This window comes from Lactuca saligna, chromosome 8 (genome assembly GCF_052625555.1).
Source record: "Lactuca saligna cultivar CGN05327 chromosome 8, ASM5262555v1, whole genome shotgun sequence".
NCBI classification, from domain to species: domain Eukaryota; kingdom Viridiplantae; phylum Streptophyta; class Magnoliopsida; order Asterales; family Asteraceae; genus Lactuca; species Lactuca saligna.
The window spans coordinates 269,931,431-269,945,506 of NC_136424.1; positions in this window are offsets into that span (position 1 = coordinate 269,931,431).

Here is a 14,076-nt window from a genome sequence, read left to right on the forward strand (position 1 = left end):
CGTTGCCAGTAATACGCTTAGAGCGGATCCCCACACCTCTGTGAGGTTGTTTAGCCATAAGCCCTCATGAGCCTCTCTTTCTGTAGCTTCGTTCCGAACTGTTCTCAAATCTCTCCAGGCCGGAGAGTGAAACCTTTCTCAGTGTAAAGGTAACTTAGTAGGAACGACTCGCATCTTATGGCCTTTTTCTGATACTCATACACTCACTTCGATTACCAGGACTACATCATAGGGATGTAGGTCGACACTCAGACAACCAATACCCGAGGCACGGGAAAAATATTATGCCTAATACGTTCAGGACAGAAATGTCCAAGGTTAACTATCGTCTCTCATCACCTTGTATTCCTTTCCGTGTAGGAAAAACCATGCCACCGAAGAAGCGTAACCAATCCACAAGCAAGAAACCTACTCTCCTATTCGATGAAGCTACATTCCAAGCTGCAGTCTCAGCAGCCGTAGCAGCTGTCATGACTCACCTGAATGCTAATAACACCAATGTTAGCAAGGTGCCTGTCGGGATTTCCAATCCTGGCAATGGACAGCAACAACCAACACTTTCATACCCAGTCACCCAAGAACCTTCACCGAACCCACTAAAGAGAAAACTCAAGATAGAGGAGGGAAGTACCTCGGCTCAAGGACCTTCCGAAGGGCAATGAGCTGAGGCAGTCTGTACCCCTGTCAACCTTTCCCTCCCGACTCCAAGAAGACCGTACCTAAGAGACCTCCCCCACTGCAGCAAGTGCAGCTACCATCATCATGGTGCCTGCTGGGAACTCTATTGTGCTAGGTGCAACATGAAGGGGCATACTGCTCATGTATGCAGAACTCCGGTGGAACGTATTGCATCAATCGCCAATGCGGCGGCCACACAGGTTTGCCGCCTATGTGGTGAGTTTGGACACTTCAAGAAGGACTGCCCAACTGAAGGGAAAGACAAAGACACAGAAGGAGCCTGACACTACTGCTTAGGGAGAAACGTCAAGGAACTCGGTAGATTTTTGGTACGACTCTCGATCTCAGATAACTAAGCTAAGAACAATAAAAGACTAATTCAAATGCAAATTCTTTCCAGTAAGGCAAAAGTTGCAGCACTTTTATAAAATTTAAAATTCATTAGGTAAAACTATAGTGGCCAAACATATACGTTACGACCATGAATATTTAAGATGGACAGACCTAGAGTGAGCGAATGCCGCCTCATTTCCTATTCCTCGTTTGGTTGTGGATTTAGGGCGGGGTCGCTCAGTCAACAGTCCTCCCCACCTTAAATGTACATGACTAGTATATGTGAGGCGATCATAGAAATGCCTTGTGGGAATCCGTTCATGAAAGGATACTCTAATCGGAAACACTTAGAACTCTCTATAGTTCTGCGTCGACTCTACCGGTCCAAGTATCCGCGGTAGTGATACGTAGGATGGAACCCGAGACGCCTAGAACTAGTGTGCCTGTTCGACACATGACTCTATCGATCTCCACTTTACATCATGTCGGAGTGTGCCAACTTCGACGACTCTATTGATCATGGTTTGACTTCGTACAACCATGTGTACATTCTTAGTGCTGTGTAAAAAGAGATTTCTCCATAGCCATATCGGCAACTAAAGGTTCTTCCGAACCTGAACCTAACACAAATAAACCAACCTAATAAGATCCGTCAATCATCCCTCTTATCTCAAAACTTTCGAAGTACCCAAGGGAGGGTACCATATACTGTTGACCAACCCCTCGTAGTCAGATGAACACCGAAGAGAAACACACTACAATATACTCCAGAAGACAACAACCAACCGAAGCATACTCAGTAGATTCCCTCGGAAAACCCTTCGCACCTCGCACATCAGGTTCGTGAACCCAGAAGATAGAACTCATGAGACTGACCGCTATAATCAGGTATATGCATAAGGGTGGCATATAATTGAGATAAAAAAGATTTAAGGTGTGTGTTTCCTCCCTATTCCCTGTTCCTCGTTGGGTTGTGAGTTTGGGGTGGAGTCGCACAGCTGAATGTCCTGCCGACCTCAATCGTATACTGCTCGCATACACCCGATATTTGTGGTTAGACTGAGCATGAGCTCTACCACGTACCTCTTCGCAAAACACTTTCACCCTATTCCATAAAATAGGAACCCGAGTCAAGAAAATCACTACGGGTTGAACTCTTAAGAGTTCCAAGTGAGAAGACTCTATACTCACTAGATTTGACCTAGACCAAGAAAACCCAAAACCTTCGGAAGAGTAGTTGCAGTATATGCCCGCACTACTCAGGCACTTCATCCACCTGTTGCAGACAGCTAGTGCCTACCATCCTCCATCCTATTGCATGGAGGAAATCGTTGCCGCCCTGTAGACGATAGACTTTATCCTCCGAAGTGAACACTAGAATACCGAGAACCCACAGGATAACCTTCGCAGCTAAGAATACTTGATCTAAGTGCAATAGTAGTTTCATTGAACCTCGTGACCCAAATCCCGAAGAGATTATAGACTTGACACCAGCCCTGGTGTTAGTCGAAGGGTTATGCAGCAACATACACCTTCCACGCTAGGATAAACCACAGTCTTAGAGATTCATTTGACTATTAGGTGTTCCACTAATACTATCTCACACAGAGATAATGGAACCACCTCCCGAGATAGTCCAACGTTCATCTAGTGAAACCCTATCTCTCCGACCCTCAGGATTTCCGTATCTCGAGATTCTTAAGTGCAGATCCACTTTGCACGAGCTTGAGATAGACACTCTACAACAATCCAATGACCATAGTCATGCAATCCTCACGATGATCTAGAAAGTCTCTATCAGCCAGTTGATAGAAAACATGAAACCAAAGACCCCTCGAGATTTCTAAGAACCAACTTGAAGGACTACACTACCAGTACGAGAGAGAACGTTAGGAACTTTGGAATGGCGATCACGCCAATGATGATCTTGCCATGGATGTACACTATGTTCTTAATACTGAAAAGATCTACCCCTTTCCAAGAGTTTAGGACCATCCGAGAATCCTCATGGAGATATGGTCCAACCCCTTTTCAGGCCGCTATTACCTTCGGATATACCACAAGATTCACACTGGTCTATCCACTCTTAGACTTAATATGTGATTTCCCGACACCACTCTTCGTGCCTCACTCATCTTGATAGAATCCATTGAGAACTCTAACCTTGTACATACACCAGTTGGAACCCACTAGCTACACAGGACGAAATCCGCATCTCGTACGCGAGGGTCTGTTGAAATGACAAACACAGGCCAGAGATCACTTGGGAATGCGAGGACAACCACATAGGAAGTACTCTCTTACCTCTACTTGGGAATGCCTAGATCTGAATTTCGGGACGAAATTCCCTCTAACGGGGGGATGATGTGACAACCCAAGTTGTCCCGTTACATTTCTCCATTAACGTTAACGGAATATTTCATTGTTCAAAAGTTCCGTTAATGAGAAGTTGTCAAGTTTAATCAACATTTCAATTGTGTATGTTTATATGCCGTTAAGTCGTGATAAAAGGAAATAAAATACATGGCACATATTTCCATTTACTTGGAAAATATTAGTTTATTATTACGACCACTAAATCGGGTGCGACCAAAAGCCCCATTTAATGGCAGCATCGGGTAGAATTCCACTGTGTCCCGACTCAAAACCCTATGTAAGGGTGAGTGGAGTCCATTGGAGACTTTTTACACTCTCTCTAGACTCGTTTTAGCCCCGAATCCGCAACCAAACGCTTCCAAATTGTAAGTCCGCTTACCCTAGCTTATTCTAAACATATTGAATCATGTTTATAGCCCAAAAATCGGACTTAGAAGCCATGAAAAAGGAGTTTACGGCCTAAGAACCTCCTTAGGCCGTAAACACCCAAAATGAGGCCAAAATGACCCAAACTTGTCCCTATAGGCTTGGAAATAAATTAAGGGGATTGCCTAGGAGTGTTTAAGCATCAAAACACAAGAATTTAGGGTACAAAAGAGATTTTACGGCCCAAGCACAAGCTTAGGCCGTAAACACCTCAAAATCATGTTAAAATGCCCCAAAAACACTCCCAAACCACCCTTAGGCTTCATACATAATTTGGGGACTTGGTATTTTGGGTTTAGATCACTAAAACACACCAAAATGAAGGATAAAAGTGAGTTTACGGCCCAAGCACATGCTTAGGCCGTAAACTCCCCAAACATGCCCAAAATGTTGGTTTTGTCCCCCAAATGGCCTTAGACTATTTCTATAAAATGCTAGGAAGGATTTACGGACTTAAACACAAAAAATGGACGGATAAAAAGGAGTTTACGGCCCAAGAAATTGTCTAGGCCATAAACTCCCCAAAACCCACTCAAATGATGGTTTTAATCCTCCAAAATAGCATCATACTTCATTATAAATCACTAGAAAGGCATTAGGGGCTTTAAACTTCCCAAAACTCTAAGGATTAGAGTTTACGGCCGTAAACTCCTTTAGGAGTGGTTCTTTGGCTGTAAACTCATAGATCAAGCCCTTAGAGGCCTCAAACCCACTCATGCCTTTTATGTAAAGTCCTTAGAAAATCCCATGAACAACCTAGAAGCATTAAACACCCAAGAATATGACCTCGGGAGTTTACGGCCGTAAACTCCCTTGTGTTAGGCCATAAACTCGAAAATGGTCTATGTTAATGCTTTAAACCCATTCACACACTTGATATTTGAGTTTAGCAAAGTTCCACAAATGATAGGAGACCTGTAGCACCCTTAAATGCTACCCGGGACCCCAAACACTTAACCAAAAGTGTTTTCCGCTCCTTTGAGCGTGTATATTTGTGAAATTAGCATTAAATGTACAAATTGTATGTAAACATATGTTATCATATGTTAAATAGGTCATTAAGTGTGTTCGAGTCCTTACATGGCACCGAACGCCCAAACAGCACTCTCGTCGGACCTACTTACACCAGGTGAGTTCATACCCCTGAATGAACCTTTTAAATGCTTTTAAATGTTTTATAGGGGGGAATACAAGTTAAACATGCTAGTTATCATGTCAATCGCATATGATTGATAACCCGCATGCACTAGATTTTACCACTTTACACTGTTTTACCGAGTGGGACACTAAAATGATTTTTACCTGTTTCATAACTTTTACTTATACTGATTTATTCAAATTCATTCTAAATTGGTTTATGAAAGATCCTCTAAGGTTTCAAACGTATTTTAGAAAGGAATACAATTTGTGATTTTCTCTGTACATAAAGGCTTTTCATTAAAGATTTCCCTTTTTGACGTATACTTTTACTTATTAAATACTGCTGCTTCACCTATACTTATTTTGTACTCTGACTCGGTAACACTTTGACTTATACCTATAGTCGCTTATACTTGATGATGCTTATACTTATTCACGCTTTTACTTAGTGATACGATTTCTTCTTCACTTATACTTGATAACGACTCTACTTCACTTATACTTGATACGCTTTCGCTTCACTTATTATCGCCTCTACTTCGTGATACGCTTATACTTGTTCGACACATCTACTTCACTTGCGACCGCTCCTACTTCACTCGTTAGACACTCCTACTCCACAAGAATCACTTATACTTGATACACTTATACTTTACGATTATGTTATTCCACACTGTATGACTTCACACCACGGTGATATGTCTTCAATTATTACACACTCAGTCGCAGTTAGATGTACGTCTGTGCTTATATAGATACATATAAGTAACGATTGAAAGACTTAGGAAGGCTCATCCGCCCTATTTCCTTTTCTTCGTTGAGATGTGGTCTGGTGGGATCGGGTGGCTGTCCGAAAGTCGTTTGGTTCATTAGTTATATACTATGTATATGAGTATGGACATACAGGAAATACTCCAGTCAGTTCTGTTAAGAGTCTCTACCTCTAGTCTACACTTACATTAGAAACCCACTCCCTCCTAGTAACACACTATCCTATATTTGGGATGCATCTTTGTGACGCGGCCTTCTCCGTCGTGTAGTTGGTAACCAGAGTCTCCTGTAGGGAGAGCGGACATTGTGTGTATAGGCCTATTCGGGATTGACAACCCCGCACCCTGACTGCTAGCTACAGTCCACGGCCTACCAAGCCAAGGGGTGACAAATGTCACATTATATAGATGCTTGTAGAGCGTCTAGAACTCTAGTCAGTATGGTTACGAGTATCTTGGGTTGCCTTATAATTCATGGTTTTAAGGTAATGATATTTCGTCAGCGATTTACACTGTATGCTGATGTCACCTTTTTTAGAGTCACACTGTTTGACCTTGCCAGATGTGTCTTTCTTGTGATACTGTCTGCGGTCTGTAGTCTATGTTCTGACCTTGCGAGATGTACCTTTCATTTGGTATCGTATGCGGTCTGTCTTCACTGTTTTGACCTTGTGAGATGTACCTTTCATTTGGTGTCATCTGCGGTCTGTCTTCACTGTTTTGACCTTGCGAGATGTACCTTTCATTTGGTATCGTCTGTGGTCTGTCTTCACTATTTTAACCTTGCTAGATGTGTCTTTCATTTGACACTGTCTTCGGTCTGCGTTCACTGTCTTAGACCTTACCAGCTGTACCTTTCATTTGGTACCTTCTGGGGTCTGTGTCTCCATTTGTTAGACTGAACCAGGCATGTCGTTAGCTCGATACTCTCCTGGAGTCTATGATTCTTTTGCCTTAGTCAGCAGTCCTCACTGCTGAGGCATATGTTATTCCCTGATGTCTCTTGCTTTCTTTAATAATCAAATTCAGTATTTTGATAATAATAGCAATTAAGGGAAACTTCTTTTTACCACATTACACTGACCAGTCTTGGTAGAAGGCTGCTTTTATTAAAGAAAATATAGGATTTTCTGGAAAGAACACTAATACACTGAAAACACTTAAACTACTACTTTATAAAGTTATTTGACTAAATGACACTAAATACTTATGAACTCACCAACATTTGTAAAAATGCTAATACTCGCTTTTCAAATAACTTGTATTCTCAGGTTAGCATTAGACAGGTACATCCCCGGAGCTGTTGATGAAGATAGCTTAGTACCACGCTGTATTTATTCTGTTACTTGTATTACTTTGAATTGTTGTAATGTAACCTTGTAAAACTATTACTATTAATGCAATGTTTGGTTGTACTTTGATTACTATAACGCATGTGTTGTGATACTTGACATGACGTCATCCACCCCAGAACGTTTCCGCCGTTCCGGTTTTGGGGTGTGATAGAGATTTTTGGGGTGTCATTTCCGATAGATTTGATTTCGATTTCCATGGGTGAGGTATGCGTGATTGTAGGAATGGATTGGCTCAGTCGATTCGGTGCCATGATCGTCTGTGAGGGGCAACATGTAGTAGTTCGAACCCCAACTAGGGGAGAAGTGATTGTTTATGGCGAGGGCACCAGAGTGGGATCAGGGTTTTGTTCAGCTGCCAATGCACGATAGTACCTTCAGCATGGGTGTACAGGTTATCTAGCGTACGCGAGCCAGGGACCAGATTTTGGTTTCCGACGTACCGGTGGTCAGGGAATTCGCAAATGTATTCTTGCAGGAATTACTAGGGATACATCCGGAAAGGCAGGTCGAGTTCAGGATCGACCTGGTGCCAGGTGCAGCCGCTATTGCTAAGGCGTCGTACCGATTGGCACCGCCAGAGATGCAGGAGCTGTCATCGCAGCTGCAGGAACTGCTGGGCAAGCAGTTCATTCGACCTAGCAGTTCTCCATGGGGAGCACCGATACTTTTCTTCCGGAAAAAGGATGGTTCGCACTGGATGTGTATCGACTACCGGGAGTTGAATAAGTTGACGGTGAAGAACCGTTACCCACTCCTGAGGATAGACGATCTCTTCGACCAGTTACAGGGTGCATCTTGGTTTTCTAAGATAGACTTGAGGTTTGGGTATCATCAGGTCAGGGTCAAAGAGGAGGACGTGGAGAAGACCAAGTTCCAAACTCGTTATGGACATTACGAGTTCGTGGTGATGCCGTTCGGGCTCACCAATGAGTCAGCGGTGTTCATGGACCTGATGAATCGGGTCTGTAGACCAATGCTTGATCGCTCGGTCATAGTATTTATAGATGATATCTTGGTGTATTCCAAGACCCGAGAACAGCATAAGGAGCATCTGCGGGAGCTGTTGGGAGTTCTGAGACGGGAACAGCTGTACGCCAAGTTCTCGAAGTGTGAGTTTTGGCTACAGGAGGTCCAGTTCCTCGGACATCTCGTTAACCAGGAGGGGATTTTGGTCGATCTGACCAAAATCGAGGCGGTTATGCAATGGGAGGTTCCGAAATCTCCCTCGGATATTAGGAGCTTTCTGGGATTGGCAGGGTACTACCGGAGGTTTATACGGGACTTCTCCAAGATCGCAGTGCCACTCACTCATCTGACTAGGAAGGGAGTGGATTTCCTATGGGGTCCCGAGCATTAGAGGGTGTTTGAGACCCTCCGGAAGAAATTGTGCGAGGCTCCAGTATTGACACTCCCGGAGGGAGTCGAGGATTTTGTGGTGTTCTATGATGCATCCACCACTATCACACCCCAAAACCGATAACGGCGGAATACGTTTCGGGGTGGATGACGTAGTGTACAGTATCATCACAATTGTATAATAGTAAAAGCAAGAAACATATAGCCATATCATTTACATAGTAAGTGTATTTACAAGTGTGTTTTGTAATGTTTGACAAACACCAAAAGTAAACAAAAATAAGAGATGGGTCTTGCATGCTCCATCTTCTCCCAAAAATGCTACAGTTGTACCTGTTTATCTTTGACCTGAAGATGCAAGTTATTTTGAAAAGAATATCAACATAAAGCTGGTGAGTTCATAAGAGTTTAGTGTGAGTTCTTGTATAAAAAGCATTAGAATCATTAGTATAAAAACTGAAGTTTGTAATCATAAGTAGTGGTGAAACCTAGAAAATCCAATATATTCCAGAACTGTATAGTAAATGAAAATCTTTAAGAAATATGGTGTTTCTATCTTTGAAAGCCATTTATCGTAGAAGTATAATAGTGACTCACCAATAAGTAAGGCAATATAGTGAGTTATTCTTGGAGTACATAATAGTGGTGCAACATCCTTTAGTATTAGATACTTATTTACTTCGGGATATTAACTTCATCTTTCTTTTAGTATTTTAGTGTGGTTATAGTGTCTTTCTTGTATGTTACCAACAGTGTGAGTAATAGCGGACCCTCATGACCTTCCTAGTCATGCATAGTGTAGTAGAGTAAAGGCATCCCTGGACCTGAGCAGCTCGGACTGAAGTTATCAGTCGGGATGTAATAGCGTCTGCCCTGTATAGATCTATACATATAGTGTCGTCTTCCTATCGGAAAACTTCGGGCGTAGTGTGTAGCGAATAGAGTATTTCGTAGTGGATTAATGACTTATCTCATGATTAGTACATTCTCTTGTATTATAGTGTAGTAGTCTTTTGTATAACTTGTATTGTATTCTCTTATTAGTGTATAGCTTCATAATAGAGAGAATTATAGTGGTGTAGAGTAGTAGTTAAAACAAGGGATAGAGACCTTAACTATACCTATTATAGTTAAATTAGTGTGTGTGGTTCTAGTCAGGTTAGTGATTTAGGCATCTAATGAAATCAGAAGTACTCGTAATCCGTACTAATATACGAGATATATAACTAAGAAATCAATGACAGTCGGACGGATAACCACTACCCTAAGCCCACAATCAAACAAGAACAGGAAATAAGGCGAGCTATCGGTCCTAAGTCCTTCAAGTCTTACTTATATAAATATATCAGTGTGGTTACATTTTTATAAGGAGTTTTATAATCAAAAGTGTTGTATAAAAGTAACATTCAAGGCTTGTTTGTCAATTCAAAATAGTTTTGAAAACAGATGATTGATTTATAAGGCATAGTGATAAATCACATGTGATTTGAACTACAAGTAGTGAATCACATGTGATTAATTCTGTGATATGAAAAATTGTCTTGTATTACTTTTCATAAACATGTATATGCAACTTGTATCTCCCCCTTAAAACATATAAAACATTTGAAAGGTTCATTAAAGGGGTATGAACTCACCTGAATTCGCGTAAATCGGGTGAATCGGGTAAATCGGGTAAAAGTGTCGGTTGAGCGTTTTGTTCCAAATAATGACTTGTACACCTTTAGGACCCTAATGTCATATGAAAATATGTGTTTTACAATAAATTAATCATTTTATGCTTTCCGTTTAAGTATTGAGGCATTCTAGCATCAATTCGGGGTTTTAGGGCCTAGAAGGGATTCCCGAGAGTGGTTTAAGGCTAAGGAGGATTTACGGGAGGGTCCATGAGCTCACTCCCTTGGAGTTTACGGCCCAAAGGCCAATCTTTGGGAGTTTACGGCCGTAAGCCCCCTAGGCTTGGCCGTAAGCTCATGTGGTCTTCCAAATTGCAGTTTTAAGGCCTTATTTCACTTCGTTACTTTATTGGTATGTGTCTTGGACCAATATGGAGGGATTAAACTATTATTTTGTGACATTTTGGGGAGTTTATGGCCAAGACTTGTTCTTGGGCCGTAAACACCATTTAATCCTTCAAGATGGATGTTTAAATGGTACAACATGTTCTCATTCACCTTAGGTAAATTCTAGAAGGCCTTAAAATGAGTTTTGGGACAATTTGGCATGAAAATTGGGGAGTTTACGGCCCAATAATATCCTTGGCCGTAAACTCTTCATTTGGCCTCAAAATGGGAAGTTTAATGGTACAACACACATCTAAGGGCCTTAGCTAAATTCCTTACATGCATTTGAGAAGTTTTGGGACTTGTTTGACACAGAAACTTGGGTGTTTATGGCCCAAGCTTAGCCTTGGCCGTAAACACCTCTTTTTGTCCTCAAATGATGTTGTTTGGTGCATTTAAACCTTCCTTAGTGTCAAGTCCAAATTACCAAACACCCTAGATGAGTTTTTGGGACTTTAAACAAGGGTTTTTGGGGTTTTTGAGGTGTTTACGGCCTAAGCACAAACTTGGGCCGTAAACTCCTTTTTAAGCTTCAATTCCTTGTGTTTTAGTGTTCAAACTCTCCTAGTTTTATACCTTAATTAGTCCATAAGCTTAAAGGAAGAAAAAATGAGGTTTTTGGCATGTTTTTAGGGGTTTACGGCCTAAGGGGCTTCTTAGGCCGTAAACTCCTTTTTGGTCCTTGTTTTCCATGATTTTGGATTCTAAATACAGTGAAGTATGTTTAGATTAAGATAGGGAATGAGTCCTTACGTTTGGGAGCCGGAAATTCGCGGATTTGAGGTCGATTTCGGGTCTAGAGAGAGAAAGTAGTGAGAGAGAGGTGAAAGTGTGGTAAAAGAGTTCAATTGTAGTGTTCAATCGTTTTTATATGTCTCGGGTATTGCACCCGCTACACGGCTACCCAATGCTAAAGTTTAACGGGATTAAAACTTTTTACCCGGGTGAAGTGGTTGAAAAGTAATATAACTCTATTTAGTTAAACTGGGTTAACATTTACAAGTTATAATTACTTATGATAATACCGGAACATATAAATAACTAGATATTTGTTTATTGACGACTACAAGCATTACCGAGAAATAACATATAGTGTCACACCCCAAAACCGAGAACGGCGGAAATGTTCTGGGGCGGAGGACGTCATGTATGCATCACAACAAATGTAAAGTAGTAAACAAGCAACAACATCATCCATTGCATCAATAGTATAATTTTAATTACAAGTGTTTTCTTTCATTGTACAAGATATGATAATAACTTATCAAAATAAAAGACGAGTCTTGAGTGCTCCATCTTCTCTAAACCTAGTATCGACACCTGTTTATTTGTAACCTGAGAATACAAGTTATTTTGAAAGAGTAGATCAGCATTTAAGCTGGTGAGTTCATAAGTATTTAATGTCATTACTTTGATTAGTTGATATGAAAGACTGGTAAATGAATGATGAAACATTTAGTATAAGTATGAAAAGCTTTAGAAAATCCCATATTTCCTACTAGTATAAAAGTAGTCTTCTGCCAAGACTCGAATGTTTTGAAAGTAGTCTTTTACCTAGACCTGACTGTTTTGACAGTACGTATCTCTTGAAAATGTGATGGTTTTTCCTTGTTTAACTCTTATTAGTAGCCCCTTAAGTATACCTGAAATGGTATCAATTTAGAACATCCGTAGACTGCTCATTTACCTCTGTTGCTAACAGCCGGGTGTAGGAATAGTTAGTCCCTTATGTATACCCACGATGGTATCAACCTAGAACATCCGTAGATTGTTCATTTACCTCTGTAGCTAGCAGTGGTTGTCATAATGGTTAGTCCCTCAAAGTATGATGTGGTACTAGGAGATAAAGTCCCAGTCTACCTCGTCGATGATGTGATTGAAGCACAAGGTAAAGATAGAAAGGCGAACAATATAACCATATCTAGACATATAACATGTAATATTAAATTGCCATATCATGTCTATGTAAAAGTATTCATGTATAAGTATTCAGGTAAGAGTATTCCTTCATATAACATGTAGTAGTAACTTGCCATATAATGTTTATGTAAAAGTATTCATGTATAAGTATTCATGTATAAGTATTCATGTATAAGTATTCAAGTAAGAGTATTCCTTCATATAACATGTAGTAGTAACTTGCCATATAATATTTATGTAAAAGTATTCATGTATAAGTATTCATGTATAAGTATTCATGTATAAGTATTCAAGTAAGAGTATTCCTTCATATAACATGTAGTCTGGACTCATGAATGAACTGACTCTGGTGTAATTTGTTGTAGTAGTGAAAATGTTTTGTTTACTCTAAACTATTCCTATAATAGTTTACTGGAATGTAATTGATGAGTGACCAAGTAGGTTTATACACCATTGATATCTATTTGTATCGGAACTAAATTACTGAGGGAACATTTATGACCATATATGTATACATGATATATAACTAATATTTAAACGACTTTCGGACGAATACCCAATATCCCACCAGACCACATCTCAAGGCGCGAAAAGGAAATAGGGTGGATAGCCTTTCTAAGTCTTTTAAACATTTCTTATATAACTATACATATAGAGGCATGCAATTTATAATATAAAAGCATAAAGAAGTTTTGTAAAACCGTTGAAAAGTCTAATAAAGGTTTGTGACTTGATGTCAGTTTATAAAATGATTGAAAGTATTTTGTTTGATAAGACAGTTTAAGTACACGTAAAACCATTGTTTGAAAACACCTTTGTAACCGATTTTGAAAGGAAGCTTACAGTATGTAAGACAGTTTGATAACGAGCTTTAATCATGTAAAAACGTTTAAGAAAGTCATTTAAAGTAATATGTTTAGTGAAACTGTTGAACTTGTAGTAAATCTATTTGCATACTAGTTATAAATCACATATGATTGATTTATTAACAAGAAGTATCCCAAAATATTGATGTTTTTCGTACCAAAATAATCGTATGTTTGTAGTACTAAAATAATCGTATGTTTGTAGTACCAAAGGTGGACACATATACATACAGTATAAGCGGAGTGTTTGATTTATATATAAATAACAACACTTTTCAATTTCCGAAAGATATGATATTATCGTGATGCATTTTGCACACAAAAGTTTCTTTATAATGATTATAAATCACATATGATTCCGTTGATAAAAAGTATAAAACGAAACTTTATATAACATACGATAATCATCGTGTGTTTTACTTGTATTCCCCCCTTAAAAGCATATAAAAATATTCATAAAACATTTAAAAGTGTGGATTATAGGGGTATGAACTCACCTGATTGATTGAAGAATGCGTGACGAAAACCGAGCAGAACTTCTACTCGGAGAAAGCGGATCTCTCGAGATTCTCGGGAAATCTCGGGAGTCTCGGGAGTGTAAAACTTTCTTCCCACCTTGGATATGAAAGCCGGGCCTTTGGGATGATTCCGAGGGTTGAAACGCAGAGCTTCGGCGTGAGAAAGGAAGGAAATTAGCAATTTTGGCCGGCACCCTCGCATGCTATTTATAGGGGTCTGAGGGGGTTGCGTTACGCGGGGCGTACTAGAGTACGCGCTGCATACTCATGCGTCA